This window comes from Aotus nancymaae, unplaced genomic scaffold, assembly GCF_030222135.1.
Source record: "Aotus nancymaae isolate 86718 unplaced genomic scaffold, 86718_ANA_hifiasm-v0.15.2.pri h1tg000079l, whole genome shotgun sequence".
NCBI lineage: Eukaryota > Metazoa > Chordata > Mammalia > Primates > Aotidae > Aotus > Aotus nancymaae.
In genome coordinates, this window is record NW_026988494.1 from 1,847,688 (window position 1) to 1,873,863 (window position 26,176).

A 26,176-nucleotide genomic window follows, 5' to 3' on the forward strand; every position below is an offset into this window, starting at 1 on the left:
CAGAAATAACCAGTTTCCCCACCTTTTTGGCTCCCTTCTCCCACACCTTGCTGGGGACTTTTTTTTCTTTTAGCTGGTCCTGTGTTTTTTTCTGGCTGTGGGGGTTACCTTCCTGCACGAGGAGGCATGGGAGGGAACCCATGGAAGGTCTGTTTAAGGCACACAGTGAGGCATCCAGCTTATTAATTTGTCATCATGTGTCATAAAGTTTAGTGAAATGTTGGCAGATTGTGATCCTAAGCAGGGCAATTACCCTCTCATTAGAGTGGCGCAGTCTGTCTCTCTGTCTCTCTGTCTCTCTCTCTCTCTATTTTTCTCTCTCTCCCTGCCTGCGCTCCCCTTCCTGGGATTGTTCTTACCTCTGCCCTACTTGCACAATTAGTCATGAGTGGAGGTCACTTGCTTCGTAATTATCCCAGAGTAGGCCTGGCCTTGGCCACGCAGAGCTGAAGGGGAAGGGGCGTATGAGAGCTAACAGCTGTGGGGCTTGCTGTAGCGAACTGGCCTCCCGCGTACAGGGACAAAGTGCTGTCCCAGGCGGGAGGCTGCAGTAGGAGGGCAGTGGTCCGAGGTTTCTGGCTCCAGGCAGTGAGAAGGGAGAGCGGAGAGAGAGCTGACAGGAGCGACTGAGCCTCCGTGGACTTCATCACTCACCCAGAGTTTCCTGCAGAGCTGCCTCCCTCGGCCTTTTTCTCCCTCATTTTTGTATCTCGAACCAGAGGTGGAAAATAAGAAAGGAAGTGGCAGTGGGTGGTGGGGGCATGGGACATGAGGACTCCTCACTTGATCTGAATTAGAGGGTCAGCTGCCACTCACTTGCTATGATTCTTCCGTCTGAGACTCAGTTTCTCAATCTAGGAAACGGGGGTGAAGCATCTTGCCCCCCATCTGCTTCCTACATTTTAGAGAAGATCAAATTAGAAAAGCGATAGGAAAGGGGATGGCTCATGATAAATCACTCCAGAAATCTGAGGGATGACTGTAATTTCATATGTGTGACCACATGGTCTTATGTCATGTTAATGGAGCTCCACCCCCGTGGTGATTCCAAAGGATCATTGAGTATATTGAGATTCGGACTTCTGTCTCTCTCTGCATTCCTCAGGGTTTTGATGACCCTGGTTTCTATATCTGCTTGGGAGGCATTGGGTTTGACTCTGGTCTGAACAGCGGGAGTTTGGGGCACACACGTGATAATGTTACATGAACAGTGCGAGGTTAAGACAAATGCGGGTAAGCTAGAGGCGCTAATGGAGCCGCAGTTTGCCAGATCTGAAAAGGGCCTTAGAGATTACCTAGTTGAATTGTCCCCTGCTATAGATTTGTAAATCGAGGCTCAAAGAGGTAGAATAACTTTCCTAAAAAGCATCAGATAAATTATAGGCAGACTGGGGACTAGATCTCCCGTCCCCAGACTCAGCCCAGTGCTCTGTCCACCAAAGCCTGTTGACTACCTTGACTCTGGGTGCTCCTTCTCCTCCTCCTTCATCACCAATCAGCTCTTAGGAAAGCACCTGCTAGCAGTCATTTACACCTGAGCCTGAATTTAAGTCAACATTTAGTTCTCCCAGGTGCATTTGCTTTTTTTTTGAGACAGAGTCTTGCTCTGTCACCCAGGCTGGAGTACAATGGCATGATCTTAGCTCACTGCAACCTCCACCTCCTGGGTTCAAGTGATTCTCCGGCCTCAGCCTCCTGAGTAGCTGTGATTTACAGGTGCCCGCCACCACACCTGGCTAATTTTTGTGTTTTTAGTAGAGATGGGGGGGTTTCACCATGTTGGTCAGGCTGGTCTCGAACTCCTGACCTCAGGTGATCCACCTGCCTCAGCCTCCCAAAGTTCTGGGATTACAGCCGTGAGCCACTGCGCCTGACCACATTTGCTTTTGAAGCCCCATCCCATCTTCTAGATTGTTCCCTGTCAATGGCAATTCCAGCACTGGGGAGAAGAGAGGCCAGGCAGGGTTCATGATTCTCACCCCAGAGACCCTGCCACTTGCCTACTCTTATTGCCTGGTGGACACATAGTTCAGTGCAGTTAAACTGCACTGGAGCTAGATCTATGTGTCCATAGTTCAGAGCGAGTTTGTCAGGAGCTGTCAGGGAGTAAGGCTGGGTAGATAGATGGAGTCAGACTCGTTCAAAAATAGAAAATCAGCAGATAGGTTTAAAAATGAAAAGAAGCCAGACAGAGTGAAGGTGGTTTCTAAACCAACACCTGTCCCTTCTGTTTGTTTTCTGGTTTCTTTCTCCATTGTTGGAGAATGCTAGAAGGCAGACTAGTATTAAGAACTCTAAGTTCCTGGCCTGGCATGGTGGCTTATACCTGTGATCCCAGCAACTTAGGAGGCTGAGGCAGGAGGGGATCACTTGAGCCCAGGAATTTGAGATCAACCTGGGCAACATGTTGAAACCCCATCTCTACAAAAAATACAAAAATTAGCCAGGCATGGTGGTGCATGCTTCTGGTCTCAGCTACTTGGGGAGGCTGATGTGGGAGGGTTGCTTGAGCCCAGGAGGTCAAGATATCAGTGAACTATGATCGCACCACTGCACTCCAGCCTGGGTGACAGAGTGAGACCTTGTCTCAAAAAAACAAATAAAAAACTTTTACACTTGAAGTGTCTGGTGCAGGGAGAGTTTCTGAGGCCTCATGTTTACCAGGGCACTGTGCTATATGCGGGGTAGTGATGGGGAGAGACACCATTCCAACACCTTGGAGGCGAGGTCTAGAGTCAGGGCCACAGATGAGGGAGAGGAAGAGACTCCCACTGCAAATGGGCTGGGCTTCCCTGCTTTTGCCCACTGAGTGAACAACAGGGCTCTTTCTGTAGGTCTCTTTGAGCCTTAAGCATGGAATGCCATGAGATTGAACAGTGATAAAATGTTTTGCTGAAAGTTCTCTTCATTGAAATGCAAAGGGGAAGAAAGAATTTAGAAATGATCTGAGGTTTCCAGCTTGGGGAGAGAGAAAGTGAGAGGAAGTGGGGCCCTCTGGGGAATGGAATGAACACCTCCAATTTCAGGCTTGTAGATTGCAGTGAGGGGAGGCAGCCACATGCAAATGTCCTTCCTGGATCCTGGAAACAAGGTCAAAGCAGAGATGGACAAGTAGGAGCACAGCCTAGAGGAGATAGGTGATGCCTGAAGCCATGAGAAGGGTGTTATCTCTGCAGGAAGAATTGCAACACCGCCTCCCAGCTGAGCAAACAGTCTGGGCTGGGATGTGAGTGGTATCACACTCTGCACTCACTTCCTCCTTCAGTGGTCATTTGAGAGTTCACTGGGGCTGACCTACCCGCCTGGTCCTGAAGGACAGAAAGGAATGGAGAATAAAGAAGGTCCAAAGTGCATCTCTTCCTCCTCTTCCAAAGCCATGAGGGTACCTATGGATTTGCAGGCTGTGTGTGGTCACTGTGGACAGAGAGACTCCTACCCCACTGGGGGGCTTTGCCATGCCGAGGCACAAATCACAGCTTCTCTTTGCCCTCTGAAGTCAAAGGGAGAAGACAGGGGTTGTCCATCTTTTTTGGCAGCCTCAGATGATCCAACCTAATATACGTCATTAACTAATTGTGTGATCTTGAACAAGTCACTTTATCTCGTTGTGACTCAAGTGAACATAGGGGTATAGAGCATTTGCCCTGCTGACCTCATTGGAGCATTGTGAAATAATAGCTAATGAGATTGTGCATAGCAAGTGTTTTGTAAACTTAACAGTGATAGGCATAGCTTAGTTCCCATGAGAATGACTCTGACGATTATCCGTGGCATTGGAATACGGACCTCCCATCTCTGAGAAAGCTCCAGGGGCAAAATGCTTCTGATCTCAAATTGTAGGACCAGATTTCTTGTTTACAGGACAGGGCGAGCTCCTTCTCTTAAGGATCAAGGGGGTGAAGGAGAATTCCCTGCTTTTGGTGGGGGGTTCCTTCTGAAAGCCATGCCCTGCTCCCATTTGAGGAGGGCACCCAGTCCCAGTTCTGTCTGGAAGCACCCTGCCCAACCCCAGGGCCAGCCCCATCCCAGCCAGGCTTCTGAGATGTCAGACCTGAAAGGTAGCTGCTGCCTCACCTGACAGGTGTCTCCGCCAGAGCTGGAAGATGAGGAGATAGGCGAGCCAAGTATCTTTCCTCCTTGAATTGATAACTGCTGTGCAATGAAGCTCTGTAATTGCTAAATAAAACCTCTTGCCCCATCATGATGGATTTATGGCCGAAACACCTTATCTGAACTGAGAATATTTTATGAGTATGCATGGGTGTGTGTGGGATACAAGGAGGGAAAAGGCAGTTTTGCAAAAATTTCCAGAGGTACTCCGTAATCTGCCCTACTCCGAAGTATTATCTAGAAGCTCTTTCTAGATCTGCCAGACTTAAGCATCTATAAATCTTCTCCATATTCTAGCACAGTGTAGATGTCTCATGAAACATTTGCCCATGATGATGATGATGATGACGAAGGCTGTGGTCTGGAAAGGGGCTCCATTTCTTGATAAGTTTAATTCAATCCAGCAATTATTGAACAAATGCTCATTTTTGCTCAGGGCTAGGAAAACTATTATTTTTTGGTAGGGTGGAGAAGGGGGAGGGATGGAGAATATAAATATAAATGATACAAACTCTTTTCTCTAGATCCGTGGTCTATATTGAGGGGCCAGAACATGCACATTCGGAGTGGATGGGGGGCAGGAGGGGTTGGAGAGGCGACAACTAATAGCCCAGAGTGTAGCTTCAGGAGCTGGACACACCTGGTGGGATCTTCCGGTAGTTTCTTTTTTAATTTTTAAAACAGAGTCTCGCTCTGTCTCCAGGCTGGAGTGCAGTGGCGTGATGTTGGTTCACTGCAACCTCTGCCTCCTGGGTTCAAGCGATTCTTGTGCTGCAGCCTCCCGAGTAGCTGGGATTACAGGCGCCTGACACCTCGCCCAGCTAATTTTTGTATTTTTAGTAGAGACGAGGTTTCACCATGTTGGCCAGGCTGGTCTTGAACTCATGACCTCGTGATCCGCCTGCCTCAGCCTCCCAAAGTGTTGGGATTACAAGCGGAGCTGCCACGCCCAGCCTCTTCAGTTAGTTTATTGTGTTTTGAGCTCCTCAGTTTTCTCCCCTCTAACATGGGGACAACACTATTCCCTAGCTCCAAGGGTGGTGTGAAGGTCACAGGATTTGTGTAGGGGTTACTTAATACTGTGCAGGATCAGTGGCTCAGTAGCATCACCAACACGAGGATGAAGATGAAGGACCAGGACCCACTGACAGGGCCAGGCTGGAGATGATCAGGAGTAAGGAAACGTCACAAACTCAGGGCTCTGTGTGTGCTGGTTATCCCATTATTTTGCAATCTTGTAAAATGTAAAATTAATTTAATGGGTAATACATCCAAGCGGTTTAAAAACAAAAAGGTATAAAGAAAGATGCAGCAAAAAGGAAAATTGCTCTCATTTCTGACCCCTGACTATTGTGTTCCCTCTTCTCACAGGCAGCCACTGTCATCGGTTTCTGGGGCATTCTTTCTGAGAGCGTCGTACACCCAGCATCTAATGATGCCCCTCTTCTTCCTCTTTCTTGTTTTAACCTAAAAGGAGGAACTGGGAGTTGATGATAGCCATAGAGTGGAAGGCAGCAGCTGGAGGGAGGAAGCTGGATTTATCTGAGCACCTACTATGTGCCAAGCCCAGATAAAATCCTATCAGTTCCAATGAAATTCGGAGAAAGATTCACTGTCTTAGAATCTGAAAACATCAGTGCTGGAGGGGAAGGTGGAAGCCTTCTGGGCTAATCTCGTTCATTACTGATATGGAAGTGATTTGCCCAAAGTTCCAGAGCTTTCTGATTTTTGCTTCTTCTTGCTAGGAAAGCAATTATCCTATAATAATCCTTCCTTACAGGCAAAAATATTTTATGGTGCACCTGCCTCGCTCACCAGTGGGACGACAGTCTCTGCAGACCTGTGGGTCATTTGGGCCCTGGACCAGCCTCCTTGTTTCACACCAGCCTGTGGGCGGCCTACCCTTGCTGGCAGCCATCATCCCAGCTCCCTCCTGTTGTACCCCCTGCCCCAAATCCCAGGACTTGTCACTGCCAGCTTTTCCCCCTATTGCTCCTTGTCTTCCACCCTCTCAGGACTCAGGTCACCAGGATAGGTGTCTATCCAATCCCTACCGAAGTGCCAGCAGGAGAGATGTGGGGAACCCTTTCAAGCAAAAGTGGTTTTACCTGCTAGGGGTTGACTGTGTCAGCCCCGTCCATAAATTCAAATAGTGAAGTCCTAAACCTGCCAGAACCTCAGAATGTAATTATCTTTGTAGACAGGGTCTTTAACGGGTAATTAAATTAAATCAAGATTACTAGGGTGGGCCTTAATCCAATATGACTGATGTTTTTATAAGAAGAGGAAATTAGGATACAGACAGGAACAGAGGGATGACCAAGCGAAGACACAGGGAGGAGATGGCCATCTACCATCCAAGCCATGCCTCCTACCTTGCCATCCAAACCATGGCCACCGACCATCTAAGCCATGCCACCTACCACCCAAGCCAAGGTCACCTGCCATCCAAGCCATGCCTCCTACTATGCCATCCAAGCCATGGCCACCGACCATCTAAGCCATGCCACCTACCATCCAAGACATGGCCACCTGCCATCCAAGCCATGCCTCCTACCATGCCATCCAAGCCATGGCCACCGACCATCTAAGCCATGCCACCTGCCATCCAAGACATGGCCACCTGCCATCCAAGACATGGTCACCTGCCCACCAAGGAGTGAGGCCTGGAACAGATCCTTCCCCAGAGCCCTGAGTAGGAACCAACCCTGCTGACACCTTGATCTCAGACTTCAAGCCTCCAGAGCGATGGGACAATCCATCTCTGTCATTTAATCCACCCAGCGTGTGCTCTCTTGTCACAGTCGCATTAGCCAAGGAACATACCCAGTCCCTTCTGCAGTCACCTGGCTCAGGAGTGGTTCCAGTCAGGAAGCTCTGAGGCCAGGCAATGTTGGGGCACTCCCTAGAAGGACCCAAAGGAGATATTTGGGAAACAGGAGGGCTGGTGTGGCTTCTCAACATGCCCACCATAAATCCTGGGCCATCCCAGGTGCCAATGGGACCTGCTCTGTGTGTGGTCAAGTGAATGCCAGGAAGCCAGGCTCTGTAGATCCCTGGTTCTGACTGTTGTGAAATCTTGGGCAAATCCCCTCACCTCTCTGGGTCTCAGTTTCCTGATCTGTGCAATGGAGAAAAGGATGAGTGTCCCACTTGCTTTGAGGCAGTGGTATGGATTAAATGATTAAAACGTGTAAGTGCAATTGCAAAAATATGGAACCAGCCCATCAATCGATGAGTGTATAATGTTCTTTCTCAATGTATGGTAGAATACGACTTAGCCATAAAAAGGGGTGAATTAATGGCATTCACAGCCACCTGCATGAGATTGGAGACTATTATTCTTTTTTGTTTGTTTGTTTTTGAGGCAGGGTCTTCCTCTGTCACCCAGGCTGGAGTGCAGTGGCACGATCTTGGCTCACTCCAACCTTTGCCTCCCAGGTTCAAGTGATTTGGGACTGGAGACTATTATTCTAAGTGAAGTAACTCAGGAATGGAAAAGCAAACATCATATGTTCTCACTCATAAGTGGGAGCTAAGCTATGAAGACGTAAAGGCATAAGAATGATACAGTGGACTTTGGGGATTCAGGCAGAAAGGATGGGAAGGGGGTGAGGGATAAAAGGCTACAAACTGGGTTCAGTGTATACTTGCCTGGGTGATGGGTGCACCAAAATTGCACAAATCAGCACTAAAAAACTTACTCATGTAACCAAATAACACCTGTTCCCCAAAAACCTACGGACATTAAAAAAATTAAAAAAACAATGTGCTGGTGAGGCGCCAAAGATACCCTGCATTGGTGATGGCGATGCAGGTGACGGCACTTTCTCTCCCTAGTGGGGCTGGTGGTGCCCATTCCTGGAGGCCCCACTCTGAGTCTGAGGAGGAACTAAGGCTTTCCTGGCAATACCAGGGCTGCCGTTTAGGAGACCTCTATTGTTTGTCATTTTTTCTTGGTAAGCAGAAAGCTCTAAGCCCTGCAGCCTCCGGTGAACGTCAGAACATTTCAACATCTGAGTCCAGTGTCCCCAGGTCTCATTTTTTTAAAATTAAAAATGCAATAATGTTTTTTATGGAAAATTTAGAAAATACAGATAAATAAGAGAATAAAAAACATGAATTCTTCTGTTGTACCCCCTTCCCCGAATCCCAGGACTTGTCACTGCCAGCTTTTTCCCCTGTTGCTCCTTGTCTTCTACCCCTCTCAGGACTCAGGTCACCAGGATAGGTGTATATCCAATCCCTGCTGAAGTGCCAGCAGGAGAGATTTGGGGAACACTTCCAGGGTTCCTGTCAAATCTGAAGATCTATCCTTCCAGCCTCTTCTTTAAATGTGTGTATTTTCAGAAAAATGAAACCCTGTTGCACATAATACTTTATAACGTTTTTTGTTTTTAAAGACAGGGTCTCATTCTGTTGTCCAGGCTAGAATACAGTGGTGTGATCATAGCTCACTGCAACCTCAAACTCCTGGCCTCAAGTGATGCCACCTAAGCCTCCCAAATTGCTGGGATTCCAGGTATGAGCCACTGTACCCAGCCTATAACCTATTTTTTTTTTTTTTTTTTTTTTGTAAAGAAACAGAGTCTTGCTCTGTCTCACCCAGGCTGGACTGCAGTGGTGCGATCTTGGCTCGCTGCAGCCTCCGCTTCCCAGGTTCAAGTGATTCTGTTGTCTCAGCCTCCCAAGTAGCTGGAACTACAGGCGTGTGCCACCACACTTGGCTAATTTTGTATTTTTAGTAGACACTGGATTTCACTATGTTGGCCAGGCTTGTCTTGAACTCCCGACCTCTTGCCAAGGTGATCCTCTTGCCTCGGCCTCCCAAAGTGCTGGGATTACAGGCGTGAGCCACCGTGACTGGCCCCTGTAACCTATTTTAAAGTCAATGATGCATCACAAACATTTCCCCACGTTGACCTAAATCCATCCCCACCGCAAATTTTTAGTTAGGAATAACCAAAAAGTTCAGATGAACAGTTCTAGAGACCACTAAATGTGGGGAGGAAAAGGGTCCCGGGCACGGCTTCTCCTCTCTGCCTAGCATTAGTTCTCAGGTGTGTGTCTCATCGGGGGCAGGTGAGGTTCCAGGAGAACCCTGAACTTAGGGTCAGATAGGCCGGGAGTCCAGCTTCAGCTCTGCCATTGACAAGCTGTAAGTGGGAAAGGAAAGGGCTGGGGCAAACTGCTTCCTTTCCCCAGCCTCCACCAAGGTTTAACGGCATATTGTAAGTGAAAGAGATGTGTAGTCCTGGCACAGTGGCTGACGCCTGTAATTACAATGCTTTGGGAGGCTGAGGTGGGAGGAATGCTTGAAACCATGGATTTGAGACTAGCCTATGCAATGTAGTAAGACCCGATTTCTATTAAAAAAAATTAGCTGGGTATGGTGGTGCACGCTTCTAAGTACCAGCTACCCGGGAGACTGAGGTGGGAGGATGGCTTGAGCCCAGGAGTTTGAGGCTGCAATGAGCTATGATTGTGCCACTGCAATTCAGCCTGTGTGACAAAGCGAGACCCCATTTCTAAAAATAAATAAATAACAGAAAGAGCTTTGTAAACTGGCAGCCACAATTAATACAAGCTCATGGATGAACAAAGGATATTTTGTTGGTTTTGCAAAGGAAAAAAATCCTATGTCTGGAGGGTCATGAATCACCATGAGTGAAGGAGAGTTGGGCTTGTAGGAAGGAGGAGAATTTGAAAGAAAGAAATATCATATTTGAGTTTTGAGAAAGAATTTGGATTTTGAGAACAGACTCCTTGGTAGATGAAGGAGTAAGTAAGCTCAGTTCGGAGCAAGGGAAGGAAAAGGTCGATTTTAAGGAAGCCAGTAATAATCAGTAATAGTGATGTGGAGGATGAGAGCTAACCCACAGCTTATTTACCATGTATCAGACACTGTTCTAAGCACTTCACAGTGAGCTGTGATCATGCCACTACACTCCAGCCAAGGCAGTAATGCAAGACCCTCTCTCTAGAAAAATTAAATAATAAAAAAATGGAAATAATATTAATAAAATTTTTCTAGAGATAGGGTCTTGCATCACTGCCTGGACTGGAGTGTAGTGGTATGATCATAGCTCACTGTGGCCTCCAACTCCTGAGCTTAAACGATCCTCCTGCCTCAGCCTCCCAAGTAGCTGGGACCACAGGCATGTGCCACCACACCTGGCTAATTTTTTATTTTTTGTAGAGATCAAATCTTGCTATGTTGCTCAGGCTGGTCTTGAGCTCCTGACCTCAACTGATCCTCCCACCTTGGCCTCCTAAAGTATTGGGATATTACAAGTATGAATCACTGTGCCTGGCCTATCCCCCATTTTTTTTTTTTTTGGATGAGAACACCGAGGCACAGAAAGATGAAGGAATTTGTTAAGTGGGGCAGCCAGGGTGTGAGCCTAGGGGCCATGTGTTTTCCTGGACTGCACACATGCCTGGACCAAGGAGGCAAGGTTAGAGAGTGAGAACCCCCTAGACAGATTGAATTTGAAGATGTGAATGTTGCATCTATTTCTCATCATCTATTTGGAGACAATGGATGTTGAGTAGTTTCTCTGCTTCCTTGGCACTCAGGGAGACCCTCTAGAAAGGATTTGGATTTGTGACAACTTGGGGAGTGCAGGGGTGAGGAGTTGGGAGGAGATGATGGTGTCCTGGCCATTCTTTTTCCAGAGCTCCAGGGTGGTGACCTGAGGGAGGGAGCTGTCTGTTTCCGTCGAGGTCAGTGATCTATGTCATTCTTCACCATTGCCTCACTAAGAGGAACTGAGACTGGCTAGAACCCCCATTGTGGCTTGAGATGGATCCTGGGACCCAAAGTGGGGCCCTATGGTGGGTGTGGGCTGTGGTTGGTGTCTCTCAGTTCACAAAATAATCACAGCTTCCCCTTCCCCTCCTTCCTCTTCAGTCTTCCCTCCCACCCATTCTTCCTCCCCAGTGTGGCCTGGTGGAAGCAGCGATAGAAGGGGTGGGCAGAGGTGGAAGGAGAGAGTCCGATGCTACTTTCTGGGAGTGGGTGATGAGGGACCCCCATAGGTTACCCTTAGGCCCTGGAGAAGTTTGAGGGAGAATTCTGTGTTCCTTTTGTCCACGTGGGGAGGAAATAGGAGAAGCAGTATCATGGGGCCTGCCCTGCCTGCTGCTGTCGAAACCTGTTGACAAGTACACGACCCGCTCCTGCTGCTGTGGTCAGGGTCCTGACACCCACCGTGGACCCAGAGAATCCATGAAGAAACTTAAATCAGATGCTGGTCTCCTCCAGTCCACTCTGACTGGCCTGCGGCTGGCTGGCTGTGGGTAATTGGGAAAACAGCCACAAAACAGAAGGTTCTGGAAGCTTCCTGATGGGCTGGCTAGAGGGAGGCCTGAGTGTGGCAAAGGTAGCAGAGGGGTCAAGTGGTTGGCAGGGTGCATTGCTGATTTAATGAACAACGTGCTGGCTGCTGAGGACTGAGGTCACCACAGCACACTCCAGTCTCCACACCCAACTGGGTCAAGGAACCATGCTGGAGACAGCAGATGAATGGACAAATGGTCTTCCTGTCAGCCAAGCACCCAGCCAGAGGTCCCGGGAGGGTGCTGGAGGCACGGGAGGAAGCTAAATGGGCTCCACACAGAGGGATCCTTACTGACAGGCAATCCCCATGCAGAGAGCTCTGCCTTTTCCCCACGGCTGGGTGTGGGTGTATATACACACACACACACACAAAACTCACATACTTTATGGGTTGATGTGTATATCTTTTTAAAAAAAATAGTGATATGTGGACTCTGAAAACGTTGAACTCATGCAGTAGGGAGTAGAATGGTGCTTACCAGAGGCCTGGGAGTGTGGGTGTGGGGGAGAGGTGGTTGGGGAAAGGGGATGTTGGTAAATGGGTGCAGAGTTTCAGTGACACAGAAAGAATATGTTCTGGTGATCCGTTGCACAGTAAAGTGACTGTAGCTAATAATAACGTATTGTACATTTCAAAATAGCTCAAAGAGAGAATTTTACGTGTTCTAACTACAGAGAAATGATAAATATTTGAGGTGATAGATACACCAATTACCCTGATTTTATCATTCCACAATGGATACATGTATTGAAATGTCACATTGTACCCCATAAATATATACAGTAAAATTAGTATTTGTCAATTACAAATAAAACTTTTAAAAAAGAAAAAATTTGTGGGGAAAATTTTAAACTCTAGCAATAAACTAGAGGGAAGAGCTTAGCGACTCTCCATGTGTGGTATCCATCTCCCAGCTTTTACGGTCATCAGCATTTTGCTGATTTCGTTTCATCCATCTTTGTGGTGTATTCTAACAACAGCCGCAATTCCCAGCTTTCAGAATGTAGCTCTCTCTCCATCCTTACGGCAATGCTGGTGGATCAAGCAGAGTAGTTATTATCGTCATTTTACAAAGAGAAGACCTCAGAGAGGTTCAGGAACTCTTCCAAGGTCATAGAGCAATTAGAATCTCTGATGCCTAAGCTGACCCTGCCACTGGCTCACTGGCTCATTTCTTGCTTTTTTCTTTATTTTTGGACCACAAACATTTTTACTTTTATTGTATGTACTTCATATTACACTCTACATTGTTCACTAGTCTAGGTGAGATGAGATGTGACATATAGAGGAATGTTATTTATAAAATGCCCCAAACCTTTCAAGTTTTTGCTGATTAATTTCACCAAATGCTCAGAAATAATTTGCATTCCTGGGAACAAATTTCATTTCTTCCTTCATAATGCCCACAATATGAAACAATTATTAGTAACTCACCTAAGTATGGCAAAAGATGCAAAACAAGAACACAAAAATGGAATGCAAGAGGAAAACAACCCATTTACATGGTAGTCTATAAACAAGCGAAGGCTTGTGAAATGAATTTTAGAACTAAATTTAATTTTTTCCATAAACCAAAATTGTATTTATCTTACCTACAAATCATGTACAAATGCTTGTGAAACAGGCTTTCTTAGAATAAACCCATTTGAATCACTCAGCGCAGTTCAAAGACAAAAAGGTTAAGATCTTTTGTAGAGAAAAGCCTTTTTCTAAATTTTTAATTTTTGCAGGGCTACCCCATATGCTGTGAGCCCAGAGTGGCCAAGAAAAGCCTTTTAAACACCCAAGAGATGTCCTTCACACGAACTAAACCCTGACTTTGCATGTAATGGGCTGTTGATTTGGCTTAATTTTATCACACACCAGACTTGCCACGTTAGCGAAGGGAAGACCAAGGCAGGCTAACAACAAAAGCAATCACAAATACATCAACACATTTCAATTTGAGAGCACGTACTGACCGGCTTAGAAAAATAATCATGGTAGACACCTTAGTTCGTTCTTCTAATAAGCCTGTTGACCTGGTCTTCCCTGTTGCCAGCATCTCCACTTTCTACAAAATGGGTAGTCTTTTTCTTCATTCCGCCTCGTGAAGAAGATAATTTGAAGGGCCACAGGAAGCTATTTGCTTCTTTGAAGCATTTTCCAACAGTATAGAGCTCATGAATCAGATCCCCCAGGCAGATGATGCCTTATTTACCAAGAGATCGAGCAATCAAAGCAATTCACTTCTTTTTGATTTTGCCACAACCATGTTTGTAGATTAGTTCATTTACTGACTTCAGATTTGGGTTCCTCATGCAGTATATGGCTCTACGGTCCTCAGCATGTTAACTGAAGCCTTGCTGAGCTTCACAAAGGTTCCACTGAAGATTTGACAAAGGCGAAGAAGCTGCAACACCTTTCGGACCTTTGGGCTCACACCATTGATACCTCTGATCCTGACGACAAACGCCAATTTGGGTTCTGCAGGTACACAGAAGTTGCCAGCTTTCCTTGCCATCCTCGCCATTTGAATTTCAGTTCTGTACATCTGCCTGTATTCCTTGTGATAGTGCTTCGCTTTTTCATAGATAAGCTTCCTCCTTGCCTTTCGAAGCATCTTTTGGGCAAACTTCTTTCTCAGGCACTTTGTCTTCAGCTCTGCGAAATTCCCTCACTTTTTCTTAAGGGTTTCTGGCACAGCAGGCACCTTCTTCTTCTTTTTCTTCTACTTTTCTACACCTTCCATGGTTCCAGCCGGAAAAAGACCATTTTTTTCTTTTTCTTTTTTCTTTTTTGAGATGGAGTCTCACTTTGTTGCCCAGGCTGGAGTGCAGTGGCATGATCTTGGTTCACTGCAATTTCTACCTCCCAGGTTCAAGCGATTCTCCTGCCTCAGCCTCCCGAGTCGCTGGGATTACAGGTGCCCATCATCATGCCTGGCTAATTTTTGTATTTTTAGTGAGACAGGGATTCGTCATGTTGGCCAGGCTGATCTCAAACTCCTGACCTCAGGTGATCCGCCTGTCTTGGCTTCTCAAATGCTGGGATTACAAGCGTGAGCCACCGTGCCCAACATCACTGGCTCATTTCAACTGGATTTTTGGATGCAGGCAGGTTGTGTGTGTGTGTGTGTGTGTGTGTGTGTGTGTGTGTGTGTGTGTGTGTGTGTGTGTGTAGGGGGAGCACCTCAGCTAGGGGTCCCTGGAACTGTCAGCCTTCCTTTTGTCCGTTTGCTAGATGCCCTGCTGGTTGGAGGGGCCAGGGGCAGAAGCAGGCAAATGAAGCTCTCCCAAGTTTTTCATCGATGGCTTCCTTGAATCGTGGCTGCAGGATGTTTATAAAACTCTGAATCAATTTGAGGCACAGAGATTTTCAATCAGGGAAGCAGATTGCGCTGATAGGGTCAAAAGGCCTGTCGCCAGCGAGGATCACAGCATCTGACATATTAATTTGAGCTGTCAGAATCAATATGTGTAACAGAGACGTGGAGGCACAGGCCCTGTTTCTGAAAAGGAGCTGCAAAAGGAGAAAAAAAAAGAGGGGGAAAAAATCCCACCCTTTGAGGGACTAACCTTTCGCAGATCCTGTAGAAGCAATCCCGCCAGTGTGGGGCCAGTATGCCCTCGGTGCCTGGGCAGGCGGGAGGGGGTGAGAGGACTGGAGCCTTCTCTGCAGGGATGCTGGTCACAGTGCAGCCACAAGTGGTCCCACCGTCTCCTGCATCCCCGCCATAAGTAAACTTTACCCAGCTTTCCACAGACATCTACTCTCTGTCTCTTTCCTTGCCCCACACCATTTGAGTTTCAAAACCCTCTGTCCCGCAAAGAAGGCAGATCTGAGCCCTGGCAGGAAGTGCGTTTGTTACTGAGAACCCTTTGATATTTCCCATATGAAACGTCTATGCTGGAGTTGGGCTTCTGGGAGGAAGTCACCGTGGAGTCCTCCTCACCCAGGGGAGCACAGGACATGTGGGTTCTGTATGGGTGCTGGGGGCACAGAAGGAACCCGGCACTCCCAGGAGCTGCCCATCTTGTGGGTTAAACACGGAAAAGAGTGTGATCCCGGGAGGGCCCAGTGGTACCTGTGCTGCTTATACCAAGGAATCGTGACAACATGTGAACGCACATCACATCATGGCCAAGACACGGCCGAGGCTCTTGAGATGTTCATTACATTCTTGGGAGCCCCTGGGTGCCCTGGGTCCTGGCTGTATTGGTGATCTCTCATGTAAAGAAAACTTTTTTCCACCCAATGGAAAAGAATTATAAAATTAGGCACAGTGCTAGCATTTGTGGAGATAGAACCATCTCAAAAGGTGAGCCATGTCCTTACAGTCACATTTGAGTAAATGGAGACAGAAATCTGAATACTTTGCCAATTGCCAAGGTCCCACAGTGTATTAGTCAGCTCTCATGCTGCTAACAAAGACATACCTGAGACTAGGTAACTTATAAATGGAAAGAGGTTTAATGGACTCACAGTTCCACATGGCTGGGGAGGCCTCACAATCACAGCAGAAGGAGAATTAGGAGCAAAGGGATGTCTTACATGGCGGCAGGCAAGAGAGCGTGTGCAGAGGAGCTCCTCTTTATAAAACCATCAGATCTCACGAGACTTATTCACTATCATGAGAACGGCACAAGAAAGATGTGACCCCATGATTTAATTACCTCCCACGGGGCTCCTCCCGCAACACATGGGAATTATGGGAGCTACAATTCAAGATGAGATTTGGGTGGGGACATAGCCTGTAGACCATTGCTTCCTGTAGACCATAGACCATATTACACAGAAAGAGGTGGGAGGGGATTCAGATTCAGACTCCTGTTAGGTGGGATTCCTGCCTTGCTTAGTCTCTGTAATGCTCGCCCTTCTGCGCGGAGGATGGAGGGTTTTCTGGGCAGTGGCGTGGAAGGGCCTCCCTTGGGGACAGAGCACCTAACCTCTTATCTCTGTTCCCAGACCTGTCTCCCTCTCACCGTCTGTCCTGAGGTACTTTTCCAGGGCTTCTCGTGTGACGACCACGTCTTCTTCCTGCCAGGTGCTCTCTGTCCCATCCTAAAACCGGTTTAGAACCTTGTTTTAAAGATTCAAGGTTTTTTCCTTTCAAAACATTTTGTTATGTGCAAGGAATGCAGACTGTTAAAGGAAATAGCTTCTGAAAAAAAACTCACCTGAGTTGTGTGGAAGAACTATGGATGCCTTTGCTTTGAGCGGAGACGCAATTTTGAAGAGAAAGCAAATAGGGAGGTGTTGGGGGAGGTGGTCTTCAGCCACCAGCTTCTCCCTATCCCATCTCTGGGTGCAGGATCTGTCTCTCTGGCTGGAGGAGGTCTGAGTAGTGATGTGGTGGCTGCTGCTTTGTCTACTCTGGCCAGCTTCCTCGTCTATTACAAAGGACAGCTTTTTAGTGAAAGGATACTTTCTTGCTTTGGGTGAAAAAAGATGGGTGAGATTTACAAGAATAGTTGCATTTTTTTTTCTCTTGATCATTATTCTCCTCCACCTGCCATGTGCACAATAAAATAAATCATAGAGAGAGAGAGATGGATGAGAGAGAGAGAAAAGGGTTGGGGAGAGAGAAAGGGATGAGAGAGAGATTTGTAAGAATACTCATTGGGGTAATAACTAAAGCATAAGAAACTTCAATTTTTTTTTTGAGAGGGAGAGATAGGGTCTTACTACTCTGTCACTCAGGTTGGAGTGCAGTAGTATGATCATAGCTTACTGCAGTTTGAAACTCCTGAGCCCAAGTGATTCTCCCATCTCAGCCTCCCAACTAGCTGGGACTACAAGTGTGACTACCACATCTGGCTATTTATTTTTTGTAGAAACAGGGTCTTGCTATGCTCCCCAGGCTGGTCTCAAACTGTTAGTCTCAAGTGATTCTCCCACCTCAGCTTCCCAAAGTGTTGGGATTACAGTTGTGAACCACTGCACCTGACTGAGTTTTCTTCTTAGTGATGAAAATTGTCTGAAATTGCCTGCTCTTTTTTTTTTTTTTTTTGAGACGGAGTTTCACTCTTGTTGCCCAGGCTGGAGTGCAATGGCATGATCTCGGCTCACTGTAACTGCTACCTCCAAGGTTCAAGTGATTCTTCTGCCTCAGCCTCCTGAGTAGCTGGGATTATAGGTGCATGCCACCACACCTGGCTAATTTTTGTATTTTTAGTAGAGACAGGGGTTTCAGCCATGTTGGCCAGGCTGATCCTGAACTCCTGACCTCAGGTGATCTACCGGCCTCAGCCTCCCAAAGTGCTGGGATTACAGGTGTGAGCCACTGTGCCTGGCCTGAAATTGCCTGTTCTAATGGTTGCACATATCTGTGAATATATACTTTAAATGAGTGAATTCATGTGGTATATGACTTATATCTCAATAAAGCTGGTAAGGAAAAAAGGATACATCTGCACCAGGACCTGGCCTTGGACTTGAACTTGAAAGGTGTGAGTGCTCAGTCTCCACCAGCCCCTGTCCCTGAAGTGGGGTTGCCTGCAGAATCCAGAAGGCACCGAAGAGACTTGTAAAGAGTCTCCATCTCTGAACCAAACCCAGCACCTGACAAGTGGAGGGCCCTAAGGTTAAGTTGGCTCTGTGCTGAGATGTCTGTGACACACTGGTGCTGGGAGGGATATTCGTGATTGTGAGGTCCAAACCCTCATTTCTCAGATGCAAACAGGCCCAGAAAGGAGAATTAACTGGTCCACAGCCACAGCTAGTTAAGAGTCTGGGTCCAGAAACCCATCTTCTGATGCTCATATCCTTCCTTTCCTTTTGCAAGGAGGACTAAGATATGTGCTGGGGACTTACAAGTTAACAGCCAGACCTTATGGAGTGTGCAAATGGTGGGGGCCAATGAGGGGTGGAGGGGTGTCAGTAGGTCATCACATCACAGTTTGAAGGTTTTGACAGGGGGAGTGGAGGAGGGTAGACAGACCTTGGGCAGACCTTGGGGTCAGGGGGTGTGCAGTATGCTAGGGAGGGTTTTGTGTGTGTGTGTGTGTGTGTGTGTGTGTGTGTGTGAAGGATGGCTTCCCAGAGGAAAGGACTTCTGATCTGTGATCTGACTGCAGACTAGCAATCAGGTGAAGCTTGGGGCTGGGGGTGGCAGGGAGAGAGTACCCCTCCTTGGCAGAGGGTCCGGGGAGGGGTAAGTTGGGAGATATGCAGCACTCAGAAGACATTTTGCATGACTGAGGAAGATTCCATTCCGGGAGTGAGCAGAAAATGTGGAGCACTGAGAGGAGAGAGGTCTGTTTTAGATTCTGCACGACCTTCTACACCTTAGTAAGGTGTTTGGATTTGATCTTGAGCTTAATGGAAAGACTTTAATGGGTTTTCTGCATGTTTTTCTGACATCTAGATGCTAAGGGAACTCTCCTCTGGTCCATTGGCCAGGAAGCCCTTGGGTCAGCTTTGTAACAGCTGTTTTTATTGAGCATTTGCTGAGTGCCTGGCTCTGGTCTAAAGAGAGTATTTAACATGGAGGAGCTCATTTAATCTCCATTACAACCCAATAAAGCATCTACCATTATTACTCACATGTTACAGATGTTAATAGCTAACATTTTTGCACTAACTATGCATCAGGTATTGTTCTAAGGACTTTACAGATAGCAACTAACTTATGCCTCATAAGAACCTTGTAGAGTAGGTACCATTATTATCCTTCTGTTGTAAACTAGGAGACTGAGGCACAAGGAAGGTAAAAAACTCACCCGAAGTCACACTGGCCACTGGCAGAGCTGAGATTCACGGCCGGCAGATCCGACTCCAGAGCTGCTCCCAGCCCCTGCAGCGTGGCTGAGGTGCTCCCTGTCACAGGGGCCACCTGCTTCCATCTCTCCCAGCCCCATAAAAGAAGGAAGCCGGAAGAAAAATGAAAAATTTAGAGAAAAATGAAATAATTCCAAACAAAGAAGCAAACAGTCCTCCCAAACCCAAGCTTGTAACCACCTTGTCCAGGGTGGAGGGGAAAAGGCAATGGGCAAGAAACTAGAACAACATGCAGAGGTGATGTTCAGTCACGGGGTGGGAGAGGGGTGGGGGTGGCGGGGGTGGGCAATGAAAAGCAGGTTGCACTTCTGGTGGGAGGGCGTAGTCGACAGAGTTCTAAAGCAGTCCTCTCCCCGCTGGCCCCGGTGACATTCACCTCCTAGCATTACTCTTGTGATCATGCTTTAGTGCATGGCTTGCAGATGTAATTAGGGTTAACCAGTAAGATGACCTTAAAACTGGGAAATTATCTAGGTGGGCCCCACAGAAACTTGTCAGCCCCTGCAAAGCAGAGTGTTTTCTCCAGATGGTGGCAATCAAGGACATCAGAGAGGCTGGAAGTTTGAGAAGGGTTTGGTGTGAGGTGGGGTTCTCTGTTGCTGAGGTGGAGGAAGCCATGGGGCCAGGACCTGAGGCGCTTGAGGCTTTTAAGAGCTGAGAGCACTCCCTGCCCAATAGCTAGGAAGGAAACAGGGACTTCAGTCCTACAAGGAACAAAATGCTGCCAATAAAGGGACTGAGTTTGGAAGCAGATCTCAAGCTCCAGTGAGAATGCAGCCAGTTGACCTCTTGGTTTTAGGCTTGGAAAGCCCAGAGCAGGGAATCCAGCCACATCATTCTAGACTTCTGACTTACAGAACTTCGAGATAATAAATGGGTACTGTTTTAAGTTGCTAAGTGCATAGTAATTTGCTATGCATAGGAAACCAATGTAGATTTTGCTACCTGAGTGGGGGGTGCTGCACAACAGGCCCTAAAATGTGGGTACAGCTTTGGAATTGGGCAGTGAAAGAATTTTGAGGACATGATAGAAAAAGTGTAGATTACTTTGGCCAGGCTGCAAGAAACATGGACATTCATGGGATCAGAAGGAAGTGAGGAGCATTCGAGAGAAATCCTAAGTCAACTTGGAGAAAGCCTAAATCACTGGGAACAGACTGTTAGTGGAAATTCGGTGCTTGTGAGGGTGTACAAGGAAGATGTTATTAAAGGTATTGGAATACAGGTTGCCAAATGGTGATTTTCTAATTTTATCATTTCCTCTGCACTTACAGTTGGAATTCTTCTTTCCAAACTAAAAATAGAACTAGTTTGATCCAGTAATCCCACTACTGGGTATCTACCCAAAGGAAAAGCAACTATTTTATCATCAAGATAACTGCACTTGTATATATATTACAGTACTATTCACAATAGCAAAGTCATGGAATCCACTTGTATGCCCATCGATAGATGATTGATCAAATAGCATAGTATATATACCATGGAATATGACTCAGCCATGAAAAAGAATAAAATCATGTCTTTTGCAGCAACATGGACAGAACTGGAGGCCATTATCCTCAGCAAAATAACTCAGAAACAGAAAGTCAAATAGTATATATTCTCACTTATAAGTGGAAGCTGAACAATGTGTATACATGAACATATAGAGAAGAATAATAGAAACTGGAGACTCCAAAAGGTGGGAGGTGGGTGAGGGTTGAAAATTACCTATCGGGTACAATGTTCCTTGTTTGGGTGACGAGCACACTATAAGCTTAGGCACCACCATTATGCAAAATATACACACAAAAAATCTGCACTCGTACCCCTAAATCTTTTTTTTTTTTTTTTTTTTGAGATGAAGTCTTACTCTGTTGCCCAGGCTGGAGTGCAGTGGTGCAATCTCGGCTCACTGCAACCTCTGCCTCCTGGGTCCAAGTGATTCTCCTGCCTCAGCCTCCAAGTAGCTGGGACTACAGGCGCCGGTCACCATGCCCAGCTAATTTTTTGTATTTTTAGTAGAGACGGGGTTTCACCATGTTAGCCAGATGGTCTCGATCTCCTGACCTCGTGATCTGCCCGCCTTGGCCTCCCAAAGTGCTGGGATCACAGGCATGAGCCACCGAGCCCGGCAGTACCCCTAAATCTTAAAAAATAAATAAAAAAAGAAGTGGGGTGGGAAGAGGGAGAGAGATGTTACTGGAAAGGGGTTTCAATCCAAACCTCAAGAGAGTTCTTTGATCTGCACAAGGAAAGGGTGGGCAATTCCCAGAACTGAGGATTCCTCCCTTTTTAGACCACACAGAGTCCCTTCCTTCCTTCCTTTTTTCTTTCTTTCTTTCTCTCTCTTTCTTCTCTTCCTTCCTTCCTTTCTTTGTTTTTTTTCTTTCTTCTTTCTCTTTCTCTTTCTTCCTTCCTTCCCTCCCTCTCCCTCTCTCTTTCTCTCTTTCTTTCCTTCTTTCTTTTTGATATGGAGTTTCACTCTTGTTGCCTAAGCTGAAGTGCAACAGCACAATCTCAGCTCACTGCAACCTCCACCTTCTGGGTTCAAGTGATTCTCCTGCCTCAGCCTCCTTAGTAGCTGGGATACAGGTGTACACTACCACGCCCAGCTAATTTTTTGTATTTTTAGTAGAAACGAGGTTTCACCATGTTAGCCAGGCTGATCTTGGACTCCTGACCTCAGGTGATCTGCCCGCCTCAGCCTCCCAAAATGCTGGGATTACAGGCTTGAGCCACCACACCCAGCCCACATAGGATAACTTTCTGATGTTGCCATGGCATCTGTACACTGCTGTGGCACTAGTGGGAGTGTCTCTTAGCATGCAAATGCATTATTATTAATGTATAATGAGCAGTAAGGACAGCCAGAGGTCACTCTTGTCGCCATCTTGGTTTTGATGGTTTTTGTCCGGCTTCTTTACTTCATTCTGTTTTTATCAGCAAGGTGTTTATGACCTGTATCGTGTGCTGACCTCCTATCTCATTCTGTGACTTAGAATGCTTAGCTTCCTGGGAATGCAGCCCAGTAGGTCTCAGCCTCATTTTACCCAGCCTCTATTCAAGATGGAGGTGCTCCGGTTCAAACGGCTCTGACAAGAGTATCAAAAAAACTACCTATCGCGTGCTGTGCTTATTACAAGTGGGATAAAATAATCTGTACACCAAACTCTCATGACTTGAAGTTTACTTATATAACAAACTGGCCCAGGAACTTAAAAGTTTACAAGAAAAAAAGAAGTGCTTTCTTCACCAACTCTTTGGTTAGCTTGATATATAGTTCACATAAGAAAGGCAGTAGGTTTGGTTCTTTTTCTTTATGTATCATTTTAAATGATCTTTATGCTGTTATACCAATCAAATGTGTCAATCATACCTTAATAAGGTTGAAAAAAGTAAAAAAAAAAAAAAAAAAAAGCGCTGAGTCCCAGTAAATTGATAGGTCACAGAATGTCAGAGCCAAAATTTGAACCTAGGCTTTCTGATGGTTTAGCCTGTGGTCTTAACCACCACATCCCATTTTCTCCCAGACAGAGGAAAATGGTCGTGAGATAATGTTAAGTGAATATGACAGAATTTAAAAACATAGCTCCACGAATCTGATCTATTTATAGATGCATAGCGAAAGACGGAAGGAAAGACACCACAAGTTTCGCAGTGGTTACCCCCGAAAAGTTTAAAAACAAAAAGTATCCACAGCACTTGTGTTCGCTGGTTTCTGTTCCTCTTAGAGGCTGCTGAGACCCCACAGAACGTATTGAGTCTTTTTGGCATGACCATGAAGGCCAAGTTTCTTGTTTATAAAAGTCGCGGTAGTCTTGCTCTTGAATGCTGGCAAATGTCACTGGGGCAGTATGGATGTGTCCTTCTCTAAGGGGAGAGGGGAAGCATTAGCTATTAACATCTGTAAAATGTAATAATGGTAGACTCTTTATTGGGTTGTAACTGACATGAAATGAGCTCCTCTATGTTAAATACTCACTTTAGACCAGAGCCAGGTCACACACTCCTAGCTAGGTGGACAAGTTACCTACCCTCTTTGTGCCTCAGTTTACTCATCTCTGACATGGGGAGAGTTATAATACTGATCTTTATAGAGTTTTGGAAGGTTAATGCAAGATACTTAGCACAAGAAGTACTCAACCCATGCTAGTTATACTTATTTAAGAAAGCCTGGAAGAGTCGTTGGCTTTAGATAGTTTTGTAGTTACGGGAATTTAAGGGAGAGACTCTTTCTCCAGGTGCTATGAGGATCGCGGCCAAGCCCAGTCTCTGCCTCCTTGACACACATTTTTCTCCATCCAATTTACCTTGGCATGAAGGATAATTCATGGGTATGTTCTCATCCTGGTCCTCAACATAAATCTTCCCCCCTGTGCACGTGGTGACAGCTCTGTAGGTCTCCTGGAGTTTCTTCTCTGAGTTGCCCATTAATGTTGTCTACACAAAGAAAGACCTTGGGGTGCCTGCCTTTCCCTGAAGCCATCCTTCTTCTGAGAAAGGCAGGCGGGGGTGAGAGGCAGGGGCAGGGCTGAAGAAGAGAGGGCAGTGGGAGAAAGGCCATCCCTAGCACAATGTGAACTTGAGATTCGGGTCTGGAGGATTGGGCAGCACCTGTCACAAAAGCACACAAGTACTGCCTCCTGCACCATCCCCTGGAAGTCAAGAGAAGGGTCTTTTCTACAGTTATAGAGTGAAACTGACGCCGGCCCTGGGGAGGAAGGGAGTGATTATTTGTGAAGCTCGTTTCTTGGTTTGATTTTCTTCTTAAGCATCACATTTGCTTCCTTTTAAAAAAATGAAACAAGTGCATGTTGCTCAGCCATTTCCGTCCCATTCCCAGCCTTGATAATCTGTCAGATTGACTCCTGTAAAACAGCTCTTTCTTTTTTTTGAGACAGAGTCTCTGTTGCCCAGGATGGAATGCAGTGGAGCGATCTTGGCTCACTGCAACCTCTGATTCAAGTGATTCTAACACTTCAGCCTCCCAAGTAGCTGGGATTACAGGCACCCACCACCCTGCCTGGCTAATTTTTGTATTTTTAGTAGAGATAGAGTTTCACCATGTTGACCAGGCTGGTTTTGAATTCCTGACCTCAGGTGATTCGTGTGCCTTGGCCTCCCGAAGTGCTGGGATTACAGGTGTGAGCCACCGAGCCTGGCCCCTAAAAGACCTCTTTCTTTTGAGTGCCATGAAAGCTCAGATTCTCTGTTGGGATCACCAGAAGTGAGGGCACTCATTCTATTTCTGTTGCAAATGTTTGAATCAGAAGCCACAGTGAAAAAGAGAAAGCAATCCTCCAGGAAATGTTCTTCATTTTGGGGCATCAATTGAGGTGTGTTGGGAATGTCAGGGAAGTTTCCCCATTCACTCATATCATTCACTGATTCATGGCTTTCAGAAATACTTAGTGATTCTTTTAAATAACGTTCTTCGAACTTTTAAAATACCACAACTTCTGTCTATGTAATAAAATCTTAGTGAAACCCAATAGATGAGGGTCTGAACTGAAATTCAGAGGGAATCGGCTCACCTGAGGCATCCATGCTAGTTAACGAGGGAATAACTTGTATCCCAACATTTGGATTTCTAACCCTTGGGTGGACTATGCCCTGGCTGTTTGCTGCATTTTATAGGGAAGTACGGGCAGTCTGGAACTTACAAGTGAGTTCTGTTCCAAAAGTTCATTTGAAAGTCAGTTTGAACTTGGAATATATTTGCCTGTGGAAACCGGGGTATAGATGGTAGTGAAGTTCCCAGCCCAGTAATACCTATTTAATTCACAATATGTTGGAGTTATAGAACTAATAACTCTCTATCAGCTTTGTGTTCTTCTTCTTCTTATTTTTTTTTGAAATGGAGTTTTGCTCATGTTGCCCAGGCTGGAGTGCAGTGGTGTGATCTCAGCTCACTGCAACCTCCACCTCTTGGGTTCAAGCTATTCTCCTGCCTCAGCCTTCCAAGTAGCTGGGATTACAGGTGTGCACCACCATGCCCAGCTAATTTTTTGTATTTTTAGTAGAGATGGGGTTTTACCATGTTGGCCAGGCTGGTCTCAAACTCCTGACCTCAGGTGATCCTCCCGCCTCAGACTCCCAAAGTGCTGGGATTACAGGTGTGAGTCACCTGGCCAGAATCACCCTTTTTTGAAGGCATAGCTGAGGAGCTAGTGAAGATTCTGCCCTGTAGAGATAAACTATCTTCTCTCAGATGCAGTATGCACCCTACATTAATGACTGGTCTGCAGTATCTCCAACAGGTAGGATATATTGGACCAAAAACTGAAGGCTGAATGTAAAAGTGACCCTGCTTACCACTATCCCCATGGACCCAGGTGGGGAATTTCTTCTTCTCAATGTCATGTAGGGCTAAAGGTATTGCTTCTTAGAGGAGGAGTGCTTCTACTGGGTAACAATTCCAGTCAGCTCTAGCTATGACCAATACCTGGCCACCTCAGGCTCCTTATGCCAAGAGATGAGAAAGCTGGGACAGACGCCGCCCATCTGTCAGGTGCAATTGACCCCAGTGATCAGGAGACGGGCTGCTGACACATGACAGGGGCCAGAGAAGAATATGATTGGTCCTGTGATGTCTCATGGCATACCTCTGTCCAATTTTTATAGAAAATGGACAAGTACAGCAGCCATATCCTGAGAAGGGTGTGGTGACCAGGGCTCAGTCCCCTCAAAGATGTAGGTTTGGGTCACCCCACCAAGTAAGCCACCTAGATCGGTAAAGGTGCTAGTCAGGGCTGAGGTCATCTAGAATAGGTGGTAGAGGAGAGCGATGGTGAGTATCGGTCATAACAGTTGGGACTGGATTTCTCTAGGAAAGGAGATCACTGAAATCCTGCAGGAGCTCTTCCCAGGCGGTGTGACTTAGACTAAGTGAAAGAATCCTGGTGGCACTGTGGATAGATTGTGGCGGCTGCTCTGATCTGTCTTCCCTTCAGCTCCTTCCAGAAGCTCCTTTGCCT

General features: G+C 46.5%; 1 long non-coding RNA gene and 1 pseudogene across 5 annotated transcripts in view; one reads left to right on the forward strand and one right to left on the reverse strand.

The window, feature by feature from the left end:
* Window positions 1-26,176, forward strand: part of LOC110569317 (uncharacterized) — a 324,713-nt gene that overhangs the window by 150,334 nt on the left and 148,203 nt on the right. The window lies entirely within an intron of this gene.
* Window positions 13,445-14,184, reverse strand: LOC135271445 (large ribosomal subunit protein uL30-like; annotated as a pseudogene).